This window comes from Neltuma alba, unplaced genomic scaffold, assembly GCF_004799145.2.
Source record: "Neltuma alba isolate B1F8T4 unplaced genomic scaffold, ASM479914v2 tig00011875_pilon, whole genome shotgun sequence".
Taxonomy (NCBI): domain Eukaryota; kingdom Viridiplantae; phylum Streptophyta; class Magnoliopsida; order Fabales; family Fabaceae; genus Neltuma; species Neltuma alba.
In genome coordinates this window covers 31,448-49,688 of record NW_021636477.1, presented here as the reverse complement: position 1 = coordinate 49,688, position 18,241 = coordinate 31,448, and the positions used below count along the sequence as shown (strand labels likewise).

Below are 18,241 nucleotides of genomic sequence, written 5' to 3'. Positions count from 1 at the left end.
CCATAGGTGGAAGATTCATGAACTCAGGAGCCATGAAGTTTACAATATTTTCATGAACATTATACCCTCAATGCCACATCGCACAATATAAATCGCAAATTAGTCAACAATCTCTTTTTCAGTTCTGGAGAATTTAGCAGTATGTATGTATATACACGTGACAAAAAGTAATGGTACAAAACAAGGAAATGCCATCTTCATCAACTAACCTTATCTTGCGACCTTTTTGAGGCCCGACGATCAACAATTTTCCTTTTCTTTGGTTGCATCTTCTTAAGGCATAAAGTGCTTTCTCTGTATGATTCACAATAGCAGAAAATAAGAAAGTGGCTTCTGCTTGCATGGTATAAGGTTAACACTATGATTTCTAGGAAAGCAGCTCATGCTAATTCTAGGCTCAAAAAATTTGATCAAAACTATTTAGATAGGGGGCGAAAATCACTACTAATTCTACAATCTTTCTAGGAAACCTTTCATGCTAAATATCAAGTATCATTCGGTCATAATTGCCAAAATACATTATAATTAGTTAAACAAAAGAGGATGTCTTGACTAGTCTAATACTCCAATGACATCATCAGAAGTCAGAATATGAATACAATATATAAATAATGCCTGTTCAACCAAAACAAGACAATTATTGCTCACCGGATGATGTAGGATCAACTGTCTCGCAAAACTCTTTTAGTAATTGCTGATAAAATCCAAAGTCATCTAGAAGTTCGGGATCACCATCAATATGAGTTTCCTAAACAAATTTGAATTCATAATTGTCATGCTAGAAATAAATATTGATCTACGTTGCTAAGCACAAGCAAACAGAATAGATAAAAAGGATATTAAAATAATAATTGATAACAAAATGACAAGCATTAAGAGTATGAGGACTTAAAATCCATGATTGAAACACTTGAATGGCTTCCTTTAAAAATATTACATGGTACATTTGTCTGCATGATTAAACATGGAGAAAAACACAGGTTCTGTTTTAACTCATTTAGCAATGAATTTGACTAACCTCTTCCGAAGACAATGCCAGTGACGGTGCATGCAGAAATGAGAGAAAAAGTTGGTGATTATTAGACATATTCTTGATGTCAATATACAGAAATTGAAAGGCATTCAAAAATTAGAAAAGAGCCAAAAAAGCATGAATGGGTTTAACTTTATGACTCTGAGAAAACTGTAAAATGAATCTTGTTTTAAAAACAAAAAAAGACAACACTGACTTACATTTCCAAATATACTAACAGCAGATGTTCTCAGCCTCATTTGCTTGATCATTCTACTGGGATCCCCCATATAAGTAGCAACTTGGTGGCTTATATCCTATGATGGACATGTTAAAAGTAAAACAGCCTGCCTATCACACAACAGAATCCTTAGTGAAGTTACAAAGCCAGACCTAATTAAAAGCCAATAATTTGCCTTTAAAGGCAGCAGCACCAGTTGTCACTTGCAGCATCCTCTGCCATTTGTTGATCGACTTATCTCTGAAAGGTGCCAATCTACAAAATGCAATCATGAATAACATCAATTAGGTCATAGTGTCTATCTAATCAATTTTATGCACATGAATATAAATATAAGAAATCTAAAATGTCAAAAGGCACGGTTGGAACTCAAAATATTAAGTTGTTAAGTGAAGACCAATAATAGGCTTTATTAATATAAGTGCAAAAACTGGAAAAAGAAAAAGGTCACATTATTTTCTTCTGAAATTTAATTTGAAGTAGATCACTCCATCAATCCAAAAGGTCTAGATAGTAGTGAAGATCCATGATTTAGGGGTGCTTACAAGTTGAGTTAGTTTTGTGTGCCATGTCCCCCTCGGGGGTTTTCTGGGGGGCGGGTGCTTAGCACAATAAAAAGTAAAAAAAAGAAAAAAAATGCACACCAAATACATAACAAGGTAAGTTTCAAATATACTGCCGCAGGTAGGGTTCAAGTGAAAAAACTTAGAAGCCTGAATGATGATGTGCTGTGAGGAAATGAACATCTAGCAAAATAAGAGTACGGTAAGAAGATGATGATGAAAAATACCTCTTATGCAATTGAGAAATCTATGACCACTCTTCATCAAAATTGTCATCCAAATTCTTAAAAATGTCTAAATGTTCTGGTGATCTTTCTGAACCTTTTAGAAGATAAAACAAACTCATGTTAGTTCACAACACATTCAAGCATATATGCGACAGAATAGAAGTTATAGCACATCCCAAAAGAATAAAAATAAAAATCCTTTCAACAACATGCACATACAAGAGACAAGGCATCTATTTCCATTAGTGCAAAATATTGCCCTTTCGCTTTATTGACCAACAGAAAGGATATGTTAATGTTGCAGTTAAATTACGGGGAAAACAAAGGACAACAAAAAAGAAATCAATTACCATATGAGACTTGGGCAATAGATGGATTCCGGGCAAGCAGGGCCTAATATAAGGAGAAAATTATCAGTGCATAAGAAAATTAGAGAAGTAAAGACATAATATTATAGATAAATACAGTTTCTGTTGGCATGAAATCTAAGGGAACAGTTCTACATTTTCTTCTATATCTAGACCCCTTGTAGTTCCAATATAGAATCTAACGTCTCCTTGGAGGAGGTCATAAGATCTGAATATGCTACACTAACACCCTTATCAGAACCATACAATGAAGACCTGACTGGCTCCTGCAAAAAGTTCATCTCTTTGGCACAAAATTCTTTTGTGATAAATAAAAAGTCATAGTAATCTTTCAAGTGGAATAGGAAAATACTTGGGGTAACCTATTTGAACTTGAGTATGGCTTCTGAAGTAAGACTCTAAGCTCAAGGATCTTGTACTAGAGTGCCTTCAGGAAAAAACAAACATAATATGATTACAAACTAAGCAAAGGAGGGAAAACGTCCATTGAACTATATACATATTATGGTAACAACTATAACTGAAAGCACTTAGAAAAGAAATAATAAAAAAAATTCCATGTTACTATAATAAGGAAGAAATGGGTCGTTCAAAATAACAATTTAAAAAAAGGAAATGGATCCAGAAAAAGATTAAGTGGTTGGAAAATAATTAATCATTACTCAATAAAATAATTTATATCAATTTAAAAATCAAATATATGTACGTGTGTCAAGGTATGAGTTAGTTAACGTTATACCTTCTGGTTTTTCACAGCTTGACCTTTGAGGAGATCTTCATCTTTATGACACTTCAAACTCTTTAAGGTATCTCTGAAGGTAGAAAAAGAATTTTACATGCATAAGAATTTATACACTCTTAAAGATAAAAAATAGGAACAACAAAAAGAACCATCATGACCAGAGTCTAATATAGAGATTACTATTGCTTAGAAGGAATACTAATGCATCATCAGGTTACCCCCTAACAAAAATTTCTCACATGCAAAATCATCAATGTGGTTTACTCTGTCTCATGATCGTAAATATGGGGAAAAAACACTTTTTGCCAAAAAGATACATTTTCAAATAACACCATAAAAACACCAAAGCAAGTGAGTTAAAGTTGGAGCATAGGAGTTCAGGAAAAAGGAGTAAAGGGATCGCTTACACATAATAATTGGAAGCCAGTTCCAAAGAATTTGCAGGGAAAGAGAAAAACAGGCACATTCTTTGGAAGAAAGAAGAAAATAGTGCTGCCAACATAGAAGAAATTTATGTCACTGTGCCACGTGCCATAGCACACTCTACAAATGTAGCTAACAGCCATGTCATAGACATGCATATATTGTTAAATCCAAAACAACCTTCATTTTCTTTTTGAAATGGCAATTCTTCACAAGGTCCAGCTGATTTCTGTGTGTGTAGTTTTTCTCTCTAGTTTTTTGGGTATTACATGGCAATAGTAATAGCTAGTTAGTTGTAACAGAAGAGTTATCACTCTATTAGTCTGTTAAACCAGAGCAAGCATGAGAGAATCAATATAAGTATTCCACATGTACTCGTTCTAAGGTGGGGAATAAGAAATTACTACATTCTATCTCTACTTTTTTCTCTTCGATACCATTGATGCAGGTAGAACAAGGAAAGTAATAGAGAAACTATATTTGAATTCCAAGACACCTCATGCATGCACTATTATCCTCTACGGATACTAATAACCTTCTCTAACTAACTAACAATTCTCTTAACTAACTCTAATTTTAATAATTACCATGTAACAAGGGGTGTAATATAAGATTAAAGTTTAAAGTTTAAACAAACAACAAAAGACCATCAAGACTAGTAAACAATACAGCACATAAAAATAACAACTACAAAGAAAAGTCTCCCACATATTAACTTCATTGAGAAACTTCAATCTAGCAATATAAGTCATGTCACATCCATAAAGATGGAAATCTTACTGCTCTTGCTTATAGAGTTCCCTATACTCTTTCTCAAGCTGTTCCATCTCATCATTATTCCATTTATCTTCCTCTACTGTATCATCTTCTTCATCATAGGTTCCCTCCTCGTCATCTTCATCCTCCCCTCATCATCATCATAATCCTCTGCATCAGACTCCACCTACATCAAAATATAATCCTCAATCACCCAAAAAGAAATCATAAATATTACATTGGAAGATGATGAAACTCCCAGCAAATACTTGCCTGTTCATTCTCAATATCACTGTAGTCATCCCAATCAATGTCATTGTTTTGCGATTCTCTAGATCTCTTGCCAGATAAACCCATCTTAAACCTAAATGGAAAAAATCTGACATCAACCAAACACATACATTAAAGAAAAAACTAGTAATTCAACCATGTACTCGTTATAGAGACACTCACAAGTCCCAAAATTACACCAAGTACTAAATAATGCCCTTTCCAAAATTGTTATAGCTTTTTCACAAGTCCACAAAAAGGACAAAGCAATAACTAAAACTATTAAAGCCTTTCATGTTGGGTTCCTATCCTAACAACAAGTTTGCAACGGTATTTTACTTCAATATAGTCGTTCCAGTTACAGCAAAATTGTAAGAACAATTTTTTTCCATAAACATAATCAATATATAGTTTCCCTATACTTGCTTCCGGGTTTATTCTCAAGTAGTAGCGGTTAACTCCATAAAAGAGCTTACATATGAATATTATACCTACTAGTATGGATACAAACCTATTTGAAAGACCGAAAGAAAGCTGGGGAGTTAGCTTCAGAAGTGAGGCTATGGGTGACTGCCCCATGACAAAGAAGCAATTTCCCGGCCAGCAGTAGAGAGAGAGAGGCGTCGTGCGTGACTATGTGAGTGAGTGACTATGAAGTCCTGAGCAGAGGGGAAGCGAGGATGAGAGATCAATGAGTGACTGGTAGAGGACGAGAGTTGAGAGCGAGAGGCGTCGTCGCCACCTAAGGGCCTGTTTGGCTTGAGGGGAGGGTGGGGAGGGGAGGTTTTATCCTCACCCTGTTTGGTTTGATTAAAAAGAAAGGGAGAAGAGGATATTTAATGATTCCTTGTTTGGTTCAAGAAGGGGAAGGGAGGAATAATAATAATCAATTTACCATTTTACCCTTACATATTACTTTATATTTTTTATTGATATATTATATAAATTAATTTACATCTTAATTTAATTATATAATTTAATAAAAATTTAGTCTTATCATGTTAATATGTGCATTAAAAATTTGGTACAGTAATTTTTTATCCTAATTAATATAATAATATATTTAAAATAATCAAATTAACAAATTTTATATGCTCTAAGAAAAATGAAATTTTATTCTCTTTAGGCTATCCTTTTTTTCAGCTTTAAAATATATTTAATAAATAATATATTTATAAAAAAACAATTAATTTTATAATATTATAATTTTTTTATTTAAATAATTTTTTATAATATATTTTTTAATTATAATAATTTATATTTTTTATTTTTTACTTAGGATAATATACTTTTTATTTGAAATAAATATTATAATAATATATTTTATGGGTAGTAGTGAAATATTAAAAAAACTATAAGGGTATAATGGTCCAAAAATTTAGCTCCCCTCCAAAAACCCCCAATTTGGAGAGAAGCTAAAATGGGGAGAGGGAGGGGAGAAGAGGGGACATTTTGGCTTCCCTCCCCTCCAAAATTTTTAACCAAATGAGGGGAGGGGCTCATTTTCCCTCCCCTCCAACCAAACAAACCCTAAGAGACCAAACCATTGAAAATGAAGTGAACGGTGAGCAACGCTAAGGGTTTGAAATGAAGTGAGGGCATGCACAAAGCCTTAGGTGCTGTTTGGAACAAACTATTGAAAATAAGATATTGAGATTGTAACTAACAAAAGTTATTAGAAAAGTATTTAACATAAATAATTATTTAATACTACCTCCTGTCCTTAATATAAGACTTTGTTTGACTTTTATTTTGATCTTAAATATAAGAGCCCAATCCACTTTGTCTCTCATATTTATATATTTTTTTCTCCAAAGTAATCCTTCTAACAATGGTAGTTCTAGATAACAAACTTGATTAGCAAGGCTATTTTAGGAAAAAAAGCGCATATTCATTACAAATAACTAACTTAACTATATTCCTTAATCTCTTCAAATTAATCAACTGGGTCTTATTATTAGGACCAAAGATAGTATATAAGATTAGGCAAGTCTATGGAGGTGGGATTAAGAAATATCATCTCCCTTCATGATACTCTCCAATCCCACTTGCATGGGTTTATCTATTTACATGTAACAGGTAATCTCTCGTACTAAATATTCTTTTAATAGATTTTCTCAATTCCTATCTCTTAGTTTTAATATTTTATACCAAACTGAAACCCAGATAAACTTTCGAAAGGACGCAAAAATTATCAGTCATAAAATGAGAGAATTCTGCTAAAAAGTCAGGTGTATCTATGCAAAAAAACTAATCTGCCAGTTCCTATACATCAGTAACTTGTGGGCCTAATGAGTCATATTTTCATTTAACATTACAATTGATAAAACTAATAATTTAATATACATGTATGCGCACACCGACACACATAATATTTTGTGTCGTCCTCCTATGAGACACACTTGAATACCTCTAGATGGAAGACTAGATTCGAGGTCTTTAATTAAACTAGAACAGTTTTTTTACTGGTTGATTCAAGTACTCGTGATTAGCCAACTCATTGTAAAATATATGTATTTATTGATGATTCTTAAATTAGTTATTTATAATAATTACATGTTGTCTTTTTTAAAATACTCTTACTAATCATATGTATTAAATAAAACTACTATTTGATGAAATCTTTAATATGTACAATTATTATAAAGACTGTTTTAAAAAAATAAATAAATACATATAAAAGACAAAATATATTAGAGTCTTATATTTATAATCAAATTAAAAATTAAATTAAATTTTATATTAAAAATCGGACGTGCACGCTATAATTATGGGATGGGTCGGATATCATATAACATAAAAATGAAAAACAGTGGTTTTTTTTCCCCATTAAATTGTAACCTCCGCCAAACTAGTCAGCGCCAGCGGATCCTTTGTCGGGCGTCGACTAACAATTAGCATTCCACACTTGGTAGAGCTCGCCGACGGACGCCGTCCACTGTTACCAACCTTGAGTGGTCGTTCTCCTGCAAGTACTGAAGAAGGTCCGAACATTGGTGCTTTGTCTACTCCCAAAATTCAGTGAGATTGATTTGTTCAGTCTGGCTTTGAATCTATATTTGAATTTGTTCCCCACGTCATCAGTTCCCTGCGTGGTATTCAACCCTGTGTCGGACGCCATCACACCGTTTATTGCTTTATTTTAAAATTTTCATTTTAATTTCGCTTCCATTTTGGTCGTGTAATTGTTTGAATATTGGCGTTTTTGAATAAAGATTGAGTTTTTTTTTTGGTGACTTGGTTACTGGTTTTTGCTTCAATTGTGTGTAATCGGCTATCATGTCTCTGCCCTCTTCATTTTGATTACTATCGACTTATATGCTTCGGATTGTTTTGTTGTGCAATGTTGGATTGTTATGCATTGGCGTTCTATTTATTATTCTCTTTATATTATCATCAAATTAGAAAATTCTCAAGGTATTTTTTATGCATGATCTGATAAATGGCTTGGCTCGAGTTGCTTCGGCAAATTTAGAAGCTTGAATTTAAATTGTCATTCTTCAGTGGCTTCGAGGAGTTGGCTGAATCAATTGGTTTTCCAAGGCATCTTTGTCAAGATATGTGCGGCAAAAATTATAAGGGTATTATATCAACTATGCAACAAATAGGTCCGCCTATGTGTGGGGGTATCATTTTCTCTAACTGAATATAGAAGTGCGTAAACTTAGTTTTTTTCAACGAACTCCGAAGATCATATTTTTACAGCACACATCACATATTTCATTGATTTTCCTCTGTTCTTCGTGTTCTGGCAGATAATTTATTTTTTGGGACTTTGCAGAACAATTTGAGCTTGATATTACGTCATCAGTGAAGCCCAACAGTATTAGGTCCAGGTCTTCTGAAGATACTATAACATTAGGTTAGCAATGCCTGAGATATCGTATTATATAGACACATGTATTGTGCACTTGCTAACTATTTTTGTCTGATCTTTTTATCATCACGTGAATTAGGAAACAAACCATACCCCCTGCTGGGAAGGTAAAGCCAAAGAGCAAGTATTAGTTTGAGGTTGAAGCAAGAAATTATAGTCACATGGATGCAACCATTGCTTTAATGCTCATAGAAGCTGTATTGATTTTGCTGGCTATAATAATTTATAAAGCTATTAGATTAATCTCTCCACTTGGGTCCGTTTGGATGAGCGATTGAAAAAATAGCTTATTGAAAAAGTAGCTTATGGAGAAGTGAAGTTGGTAAAAGCTAAATTAGATAAGCTGAATTGTGTTTGGATTAGAGTTTAAAAAAGCTAGTTTGCAAAAGTGAGATTGATAAAAGCTTGTTTTGATAGTTGAGTAAAAGTAAGTTTGGTTGTAAAATGACCAAAATGGGTATGAATTTTAATAAATAATAGAACATGATAAAAAAATGATTTAACATAATACAATAAAATTAAAATAATTTATTATGAAGAAGTCAAATTTAATGAGTGAATTAAATTTTAAAATTTTAGAGAAATCATAAAAAATATTTTAAATATAAAAAAATAAATTGACATAATACATATAAAATATGAAGACTCATTTTTTTTTTCCTAGTCCAGATGTTCTCCATCAGTCCATTCCCCTTCGCTCCATCACCCCTCGCTGGTTTTCTCATTTCCCAACCAATAAGCACATAAAAGTAGCTTTCATCAGCTTATGCCAATCGCGGAAAATAAGCTACTTTTGGCTTAAAAGTAGGATGGGCCAAAAGTGAAACCAAATGCAACAAAAAGCGGACAAGCTGACTTTTGGTCCATAAGAAGCTTATAAGTCATTTTTAAATGAATCCAAATACTATCCGTCCTATTTCTATTCATGAGAGATAAAATCTTCTATAGCTATTTCTCTTTGTTCCGTTTGCTGATAGCCCAATATTAATTTATGATTTCTTTCCATCTGTAGTTCTAAAGATGATGTTGATTCGATTCCCATGGTTTGCTCTCCTTCTAATATCATTGTTGCTCCTCCTACAACCAATTATGACGTCTTTCTTAGCTTTAGAGGGAAAGACACTCATGACAGTTTCTCAAGTTATCTCTATGAAGCACTTTGCGATGCAAACCTTCAAACTTTTATGGATCACAAGCTCCACAAAGGAGACCATATCTCACCCGTTCTTTTGAAAACAATAGAGGAATCAAAGATATCTTTGATTATTTTCTCCAAAGATTATACATCTTCAACATGTTGTATGGACGAGCTTGTTCATATTATGAACTGTAGGAATAAATACCAAAGAGTTGTCATCCCTATTTTCTATGACATAGATCCATCAAATGTTCGCAAACAAAATGGAAGTTTTGGAGATGGATTTACTAAGATTAAGCAGAGATTTAGCCACAACCAAGAAAAAGTGCAAAATTGGACAAATGCTTTGATCCAATCAACAAATCTCTCTGGGTGGGATTCAAAGAATATCAGGTAGTTTCTACTCATTCTGCACTTATACCTTCTTTCTTTGGGCATTAAAGATGATTGTTCTTTTAATTTATGTATGTGCTAGGCCTGAATCCAAACTTATTAAGAAGATTGTCAAAGATATTTTGAGCAAATTGAATGGCAAGTCGTCCTTTCATTTTGAAGGATTAGTTGGGATTGATCATCATATTCAGAAGATTGAAGAGCGATTGGGTAAAGCTCGCATTGTGGGAATATGGGGTATGGGTGGTATAGGTAAGAGTACTCTTGCTAGAGTTGTATTCCACGAATTGAAAGCACAGTTTGAAGCTTTCTCCTTTGTGGAAGATGTAAGGGAACAACTAGCAATAATTGGGTTTGACAGGTTACAAAAAGAATGTCTCAAAGAATTAATAAAAGATAAGGACATTAATGTCTTTGATATAGAATCCTCTTTTGTGAGAAGTAGGCTTCAACGCAGAAAAGTTCTTCTGATACTTGATGATGTGGACAATTCACTGCCGGCTGAAGATTTAACTGAAATGTATCATTGGTTTGGAGAAGGAAGTAGAATTATTATCACATCAAGGGACATGCAAGTACTTCATAATGCTTTTGCATTTTCAACATACTCTATTTCAAGATTAAATCTACATGATGCCTTTCATCTCTTTAGTTTGAAAGCATTCAAGCAAAATGAGCCACCTAAAAGTTATATGGAATTATCAGAATCAGTAGTGGATTATTGTCAAGGAAATCCATTGGCCCTTGTAATGTTGGGTTCTTTTCTTCAAGGTAGAGGAAAAGAGGAGTGGGAAAGTTTTTTGGAAAAAAACAAAAGAAGCACCACCCAAGTACATTATTGATGTTCTGAAATTGAGTTTTGATAGACTTGATGAGCGCCAAAAGAATATGTTTCTTGACATAGCATTTTTCATCAAGGAAATAGTTGAAGTTTCTTTGAACCTAATAAGACAATTATATGGCTCTTCTGTAGATATTGACATAAATGTTCTTAAAGAGAGAGCCCTCACTTCATTGGATCATAACGGCTATATTGAGATGCATGATCTTGTGAGGGACATGGGTGTTGAAATTGCTAGAGAACAGTCATTCTCCAATCCTAAAGGCCCTGTTCGACTGTGAAGTCATAAGGACATTTATGATTTTTTCATTAGTAAAAAGGTACTAATTTAATCTATCTATTCTTTTTTTGTAATCTCATTTTCTATGATATTTTGGTAAATTTTTATGTGATAATAGTTGTTCTTTTTTTCCCCTTGACGTGCTTACTAGGTGACTGAGTCAATCCAATGCTTGTCATTGGACATGAGCAAGATAAAGAGGATTCCATTGACAGCTAATGACCTTCGAAAGATGCATAATTTAATATTTCTAAAAATTTATTGGTCTGATTGGAGAGAGCCTTCAAAGTTGATTATTGGTAAGGATATGAGTTATCTTCCAGATGAACTAATTCAGGGTTGTTAGTTGGAAGAATATCCTTTACCATCTGTGCCGTTAAGCTTCTATGAGGGGAATCCTGCTGAGCTTCAAATTCCTAATGGTCATATCAGGCAACTTCGGAAAGGCCATCAAGTATGTATCATTTTCTTTATCTAATTCTAAACAACTCTTTGAACTTTTGTTTTAGATATCTCAGCCATCAAACATTGACCAAATGAACGGTTGATATTTGAGTGCACCCCCTCAATTTGGAGAAATTACATGTTAGCTGTGCGAATTTCAGCATATTGCCCTCGTTAGCCCTAAGATTGCGCAACCCCTATACATATACATATCCGGACCCAAGTTTACCAATCACCAATTTTTCCAGCTTTATAGACCTTTTTTTTTTCCTTTCCTTAAATCCAATGCTCTTCTGAATGCATTGACTTATTTCCTTTAAAGTCTCCTGTTTTTAATTGTCATGAGTGAAATTCATGGTTAAATTGTGTAATTATCTAACGTAACATATTGCTTATTTTTTCAGCATTTTCCAAATTTAAAGAAGATCGACATAAGCTGCTCAAAATATCTCACGGTACTCTCAGATCTGTCTAAGACCCCGAATCTTGAATGCTTAAAAGCTGATGGCTGTGTAAGTTTGGATCAAATCCATTCTTCAAACTGTCCTAGTCAAGCTTACCGATTTATGTCTTGAGATATGATGGGCCAGAGCGAATAAACATTGGTGGTACTGTTAAAGGGAGAAAGAAGTTGATCAGGGTTAGTGAATGTGCGTGATTATTTGGATCTTCACAAGTTGTCATTCAATAAAGTGACACAATGAAGATGTTTGTGTCAGGAGGGATCATCTCTGGCGTTTGATTTGAACGAGTGTCAGAAAGTGGCGTGGTGGTACCATTAAGAAGAGAAGTGGGTAATGATAATGAGGAGAGGATGAGATTGGAAGTTGAAGACGACGAGTTAATGGCACAAGCGGAGTGTTGTACAGGTAACACTAATGCTAGTGTATTAGCACTTGTTCCATTATTGGAAACGCAAGAGGTTACATTATTCTACAAGCTTCAATTTTGAAAAGCAAAAAGATTCAACCTCTCGTAGATCTAAAACTGCGTTTGGACATTACAGAGTCCCATATGAGTAATTATTGTGGTTGCTTCTCTTACTCTGCTTCTCATAGATCAACCTCAAACCTCCCAGGCTCCCCTGCTTTATTGATGACCCTCTCTCTCGCCCCTATACTCCGATTGTAGCAATGAAAGTACTCTTCTAGTCCAAATGTTGAGACTTAATTAATTAATTTGAGTAGATTAAGGATATTAGTTAAATTAGTTAATATGATATGTTTTTTCTAAAACACCTTAAGTATCATTCTTAATTTTTTTTCCCTTTGCGCTCACCATATTGGTTAACAAGGGTCCTAATTTTAAGTTTTTTTAAATATAACTTTTTAGGTATAATCAATGTATCTTTTTTTAAAATTGTTTAATAAAAGTCTAAATTACATGTTGTAATTTTAATATTTAAAGAAACGTTGTCCGTTGCATTTAATTGAAAGTAGGAATAAAGCAAAATAATTTTTACATATCACATATTTTTTACTGGTTTTTTAGTCTATATGTTTTTTTTTTTAAATTAAGACTAGGGGACGGAGAGAATATCAAATATAAAACACTGCTAGTTGCTTTTTCACATTTATTTCAATAAATAAGAGGTGAAAATGAAAAAAATGAATCAAAATTAGTGTACAAAGAATTTTCATTAAGTGCTATATGCATACGCATGTGTGAGCATAACTTACCGTTATTTGAAGCACAACGGGAAAATAAAAAACAAATAATTTTTTGCTTTTATGATTATATTCTAAATATCTGCGCATGCATGTAGGTATACGCATCAGTGTCTCTGTGTATATATGACTGTTGAGAAATTCATATATTACGGGAAAAACATGAATTGTAAGGAATTTTGAATAAAATGGATATAGCGGTGTTAATTTGGATAAAAGTTGATATATTTAATTGTTCTATGGTATTTATTGTCTTTTTTCAGGTAACGATATTTGTGTTTCCCTTGATTTGATATTATTACCAGGGGATTGAGGCAATTCGATGCATGTCATTGGATGCAAGCAAGATAAAAAGCATCGCATTGAGGGCTAGTCATTTTCAAAGGATGTATGATTTAATATTCCTTGATGTTTACAAGTCTGATCAAAGAAAGCCTTCAAAGTTGAATATTTGTGAAGAGTTGGTTTATCTTTCAGAAGAATTAAGGTTTCTTTATTGGGAAGAATATCCATTGCCATCTGTGCCATTACAATTTTGTGTTGAGAATCTCATTGAACTTGATTTGAGACGGAATAATATCCAACAGCTTTGTGATGGCAATCAGGTACATACGCATTGTTTTTTCAAATGTATGTCATAATGTTTTTGTTGGTGTATGTGATTCTAAGACGTGGCATCAAACATTTACCAAAATAATTGACAATGCAAACATTTAATTGTTTTTGTGTTGAGAATCTTATTGAACTTAATTTGCCCAAGAGTAATATTCATTAGCTTTGGGATGGAGATCAGGCACATATAGTTTCTGATATGTCATAATTGTTTGTTCTTGTGATTATAAGAAACACTGACTAAAATAATTCACAATGCAAATGTTTGCTCTGTTACTATCTTTAAACTGATAGTTGAGTAGTAATTGTACCATTTGCGGGGGGTCCAACTATTCTTGTAATGGGCATTAGAAAAATTGTTGAGTAAATTGTACGTACGTGTACTTATGTAATTTATTTAACAATATTGCTTTGTTTTTCTTTTTTTCAGCAATTTCCAAATCTAAGGAAAATAAATCTAATAGGTTCAAAAAATCTCAGGGCACTCCCAGATTTGTCTCAAGCCCCTAATGTTAGATCAAATCCATTCTTCAACTGTCCTGGAAAAGGATGTCAATTTATTTATACAAGATTGTGGGCCAATGCAGATAAATAGTGGGGGCAGTATGAACGGGAGAAATTCATCAGGGTTAGTGATTGTGTACAATTATTTGGATGTTCCCAATTTGACATTCAATAAAGTGACAATGAAGGTGTTGGTATGTGGCAAGATGATGTGTGGTGTTGGATTTAAGCATGTGAGAATGCCATTGGGAGAGACGGCAGAATTCATGAGAATGGGAATACAAAGTTTGGCGACTTTACTTCCATTTGTGAGGGTAGTTGAATGGTTAGAGAGTCCAATTGAGTTTGGGCATGATTTCAAGCAACATCATACCTATCATGTTTGTCATGCATACATTGGTCCTTTAAGCTGGAATGACTTCAGGCTTTATGTAAAGGTGAGGGGTGATGGAGAAGAAAGGGGTGTGGAAGATGATGAAGAAAAGGATGAGGATGATAGAGAAATTATTAGTGAGAATGAAAGAGAAATAAGTAGTAAAGGTGATCAAGTAGCAGAGACAACATTATTATTAATGGAAGATGAACAAGAAGGGGCCGATGAGGATGATAGTAAGAGGGACGATACATTATTAACAACACTACTTATTCCTAACAGCATCCCTCACTGGTTATTGTTGGTTCGACTGACATTAAAAGAGAGTGATATTATTATTGGGAATAATAATACAGGTTGTAGCATCATCCCTCAAGCTTCAATAATCCTCAAATCACTCAATGAAGATTGCAGAAGGAGGATTCAGCCTCTCTTAGCTATACAACTCTCTTCCCCAACATTCTCCCCGTTACCTCATCATTATTTTGGAGTCCTTTATAACTACTCGAAGAGGACGCCTCACGGTCTTCGTTTTTCTTATTTCAGCAGAGCATACCAGTCAAATGATCATGAATTGGTTGTTTACTTTACGGGGAAACCCTTTTGATATTAATTATCATTTAAATTTCTCAGGCCATAAAATTATTATTTGAATCAGTCTCATTTATTTTTTTATTGCATATTAATATTATGTTTTAATGAAATATTAATTTTTTCGTTTTTTTCTATATGTAATTCACGGAGGGCCTCCTCACCACTTAAAAATTGTTAATCTTATCTTGGTTTGACAATAACCACATCTGTTGTGTGTGTTATTCTCCATGTGATGTGAGTATAATAACTAGCTCGACAAACAATTTTCTTACTAAGCAATTTTATTATAGGAAAGTAGAATGATTACTTCTAAATTAACTCAACTTGTAAATGTTCAGATGCTATGATATTTAAATTGTAAAGTACATTAAAATAAAATATATTTGTTATCACCAAAATACATATATTTGTTTGACCGGCCACTGATCAATGTCGTCAATGATCGAGTCATGATTGATCAATCATTCCAAGCTTATCAACGTCGTTAAAAGGCACTGTGGCCATTTGCACCTTTTTTTTTAAAAAAAAAATCTATTTATACTTGGTTTTTTCACCTGAGATGTGATGGGAAATTTCCCTTCACATTATGTGACATCAAAGATATATTTTTTTTAAAATGTGATTCATGGAGTGCTTCCTCACAACTTTGGAAAATACAAATTATTAATCTTAAAGTTGCTTTGTTCTTTTTTTTTTTTTTGCTTTTCGCGTGTGTATTTTGTATAACTTATTTATAAATAAGTGGAGAAATAATTTTTCACTATGAAACAATTTTCTTGGGATTATTCATTATTTACCATATATAGAGTATCATATAACTTGTACTAAAAAAAGCATATATAATCTGGTTGCAGAAAATAAATTTTACTAAATTAAACTATAACAGAAAATAGTACTATAACTCATATTTTATTACAATAAATCGTTAACTTCATGAAAAGTCATTATTTTTTCACATCAAAAACCACACGTCTTTATTAATTAGCTTTGTCTGGTTGAATGATAATGGAAGAGTGGAAAATTTAATAAGTTTGTTTCTTATGAAAATAAAGCGGGGTTGAAAGATTTTAATTAATGTTTCTTCTCTCTTACTTTTATATCTTCTCTCTGTTAACGAAGGCACAGTGATATATATCATTTTGCAACAATGACAAGGTAATAGTTTTTTTTTTTAAATACTCACACACTGCACATGCATACTCTCACGTGTTTTCATGCTAAAAATTTAATATTGGAAAAAAGTACAAATTACGAAATTTGAACATAAAAAGAAAATTTTTAAAAATGTTACATATGCCGGGGGTTTTATATGCACTAGTTTTTCCTTAGGAAGCAGCAATTATATGAAATATTACCTTCGATCCTTAATATAACACTCAATTAATTAATTTAAGAAAATTAAAGAAATTACTAAATTACTTTAAAATATTTATGTTTATCATTTTTCTTCAAATTAATTTGCCTCACTTACGAATTGATATATAATTTAATGATACATATAAATATTTTAAAGAGATCATGTAATATATACTATAATTAAGTAATTTAGTAAATTTTTTAACTTCTCCAAACTAATGAATTGGATCTTATATTAAGAACCAGAAATAATATAAACTACGCATATAAGCCCATTCGTGTGATTGTCCTCGCTTGCCTGCGTGTGTTTTTGTTTCGTCCAAATTATTATTTGTTGGAAGATAATTTAATTTTATATTAATTATCTTATCACTTTTAACATATTGCTAGTTTTTCCCCCCCATAATTTGATCAGTAGGCGCATGAGGCAATTCAATGATTATCATTAGACATGAGCAAGATAGAGATGATTACATTAGCAATTATTAATTTTCAGAAGATTTATAATTTAAAATTAGCTAGGACTTTTGTGATATGCGTTACTCCTATTTTAGAAGTTAAAATTAGTCCACGAAGAATTTTCATTAAGCGATATGCCTACGCACGTGTGAGCATAACTTAATGTTATTTGAAACAAAAAATGTGAAAATTGACAACAAATATAATATATGGAGGAGGCACTGTACGTCGTCTTCCGCTGAAAGTTTCGTATCCTTTAATTCTAGTGCTTGAGAGTCAGGGGATGCTCCTTTCTTTATGTCTTGTAATTAGTCTTGTCGTTAGTCTTCAGCTCAAGCGTTTGTTTGATTAAAATTTTATGCAAGCCAAGTGTTTTAACTGAATTTTTGCTTTTATAATTATAGGGTGTCTGGATAGGAACAAAACCATAGTTTTAAAAATGATTTTACGATATACAAAGTAAATATATGAAAGAATTTGTCTCGATTTGTGAAAAAATTTTTAAGGAGCACTTTTACAGCTTTCCCAACACCCCTTATATTATAAATATCTGCCCATGCATATAATTAAAATTTCATGACTTTAGCCTTGTTGTGACGGTGAGAGGTGACGGAGGATTCAGCCTCCGTTAGGTGTAAAACTCTCTCCAATGCCCGCTTTACGTGATCATTCTTTCTCTGGACATGACGCCACAAGATTCTCATTAGATTCAAGGTCTGTTTGGATCAGCGATTAAAAAAGTAGTTTATTGTCAATTTAGCTTATACAAAAATAAAGTTGGGTAAGAGCTAAATTGGATAAGCTGAACTGTGTTTGGATTGGAGTTCAGAAAAGTTAGTTTGTAAAAGTAATATTAGTAAAAAGTTGTTTGGATTATGATTGAATAAAAGTAAATTTAGTTGTAAAATTACCAAAATGGGTATGAGTTTTAATAAATAATAAAACATCATTAAAAAAATAATTTTACATCATACAATGAATTTAATATAATTTAATATAAAGAATTGCAATTTAACGAGTGAATTAAATTTTAAAACTTTAGAAAAATTATAAAAAATATTTTAAATATAAAATGAACATGAAACAAAAAGAATTGACAAT

At 32.6% G+C, this 18,241-nt stretch overlaps 2 long non-coding RNA genes and 1 pseudogene across 2 annotated transcripts; 2 read left to right on the top strand and 1 right to left on the bottom strand.

Annotated features, from left to right (window-relative positions):
• Positions 1-114: 114 nt before the first annotated feature.
• On the bottom strand, positions 115-5,235 carry LOC114718887 (putative uncharacterized protein DDB_G0270496; annotated as a pseudogene).
• A 2,221-nt stretch (positions 5,236-7,456) lies between these two features.
• LOC114718884 (uncharacterized) lies at positions 7,457-8,464 on the top strand. Its single transcript, XR_003737859.1, has 2 exons — positions 7,457-7,586; positions 8,107-8,464. It is a non-coding gene; the product is annotated as an uncharacterized LOC114718884 (long non-coding RNA).
• Positions 8,465-10,822: 2,358 nt separating this feature from the next.
• On the top strand, positions 10,823-12,625 carry LOC114718883 (uncharacterized). The gene is made up of 3 exons (XR_003737858.1): positions 10,823-11,171; positions 11,283-11,585; positions 11,980-12,625. It is a non-coding gene; the product is annotated as an uncharacterized LOC114718883 (long non-coding RNA).
• Positions 12,626-18,241: the final 5,616 nt, after the last annotated feature.